The sequence below is a fragment of the Atta colombica genome, unplaced genomic scaffold, assembly GCF_001594045.1.
Source record: "Atta colombica isolate Treedump-2 unplaced genomic scaffold, Acol1.0 scaffold126, whole genome shotgun sequence".
NCBI classification, from domain to species: domain Eukaryota; kingdom Metazoa; phylum Arthropoda; class Insecta; order Hymenoptera; family Formicidae; genus Atta; species Atta colombica.
Genome location: NW_017259213.1, coordinates 4,458,578 through 4,460,337, shown reverse-complemented (window position 1 = coordinate 4,460,337; position 1,760 = coordinate 4,458,578). Strand labels below are relative to the sequence as shown.

The following is a 1,760-nucleotide window of genomic DNA, read 5'->3' as shown; positions in this document are numbered from 1 at the left end:
AAACACACACACACACACACACACACACACACACACACACACACACACACACACACACGCGTTTTTAAATCAACAATTTTTACGCTACTTTTGTCTGATATTATTGCGAGAATTTCTCGTTTCCGTGGATATAAGAAAGCAAGAATAGATTGAGGTCAATAATCTTGCACACGCTCGTAGTCAAAATTTTTACAGACCATTGAAATAGCCAAGTCTCGATTAAAAGTATTCCGCCGGTTTATAAAGTATATCAACTTCCATCCTGAAATAAAATTCTTGCGGATAGAAAATGGACTTTTTTTCTTTCTTACGACGTTTTGTTGAAGAGTAATCGACCCACCGGGTTCCAATTCTTTTCCTTTGCTTGCTCTCGGACTACCCAGAGCGCGACCGTGGAGCCGTGAAATAACCGTAATTAAAATAGATGTAATCACTCGACCACGGTAGCTATGTGGTAAAGTACACCAATGCAACGTGAGCATTATCCTAAGCACGAAGCTTTGTTCGTTGCGCGCACACGCTCACACAAACTACTTGTTAGCACAAGACCTGGGAAACAATTTTGTTTTATCCATTTAAGCAATTTCGTTGTTCGCCACGTTCCATTGCTTTCGTATGCACTAGGTAATAATATTTTAACGTCATTGGTTGAACGAAGTTAAATTTTTTCGTTATCATCCTGAATCTCTTTTATATTATCTTGAATATAAAATTAGTAATTGAATATAAAACCATTGAGCCATTAAAAAGTAACTGACTCTATTTTATTTTTATATTACCCGCAATATTACACTCCGCAATATATTTTAGTGGATGTTTGTCGGATGCGTTATTTGTTTCGTTGGGAAAAATTTATTCATTAAATCCTATTATATTTTATATACATTTGATTATTATGCATGTACGATACACATGTGAGTGTGAAAATGTGTACCATATTTTACGAAAGCAACTTTCGGCGGACTGACTTCAAGAATCGAATCCGAGACAGAAGGGAAGAAGGTGAATTACCATGCAGGTACCACCTTCAAGGTGGCCGAGAATATTCTTTGTGATTTATTGGCGACGTAAATCCGTGGCAACGAAGGGTGTAAGGAGAACGCAAAGGAAAGACGGATTGTAAGAGTGAAATAGGAAAGGAGAGACTGCGACGAGGGTGTGAGAATGAAACGGACGGTCGATGGATGAGGGGAGGGAGACAGGAAATCTTTTTCCGGAGGACCTGCTTCCTCTTTGCACTCACTACAGAAAGAGACCATTATGAGGATCCACGGAGAAAAGGTTCACGATTGTCCCGCGAATATATTGTTAAAATGCAGGCGAATGCACATTCACGAAAAAAGAATGATGTGAAAGTTGGCAGGAAATGAGGAAACACGTTTTCCACAATATATGTATCAAACTTGCAGAGAATTGCCTTCTCTCTCTCTCTCTCTCTCTCTCTCTCTCTCTCTCTCCGAAAGCACGAATAGAGCCATTGATTGAAAAGTCTTCCAATTAGTGAGAACGTATAACACTTAATGTTCTATGCCACGTAGGTTATCGATAATTCGCTGAACTTTTTATTCAAGAAGTTATTTTGGTTAAAAAGAGAAACATAACTATAAAATACTTTTTGATATCGTGCATAAATTTATAGTTATAACGTAAAGTACAATATTAATACCGTGGATCACCGATAACTCGCAATGTGACAAATCATATGAAATTGGTGCGGCATGGAACGTGTTAAATATGAATGATGTATATATATATATATA

The 1,760-nt window shown here is 37.6% G+C and overlaps 1 protein-coding gene across 1 annotated transcript in view; it reads left to right on the top strand.

Moving 5' to 3' along the window:
* The window catches only part of LOC108684136 (cysteine-rich motor neuron 1 protein), a 271,145-nt gene that overhangs the window by 182,021 nt on the left and 87,364 nt on the right, over positions 1–1,760 (top strand). The gene's annotated exons all lie outside the window — the stretch shown is intronic.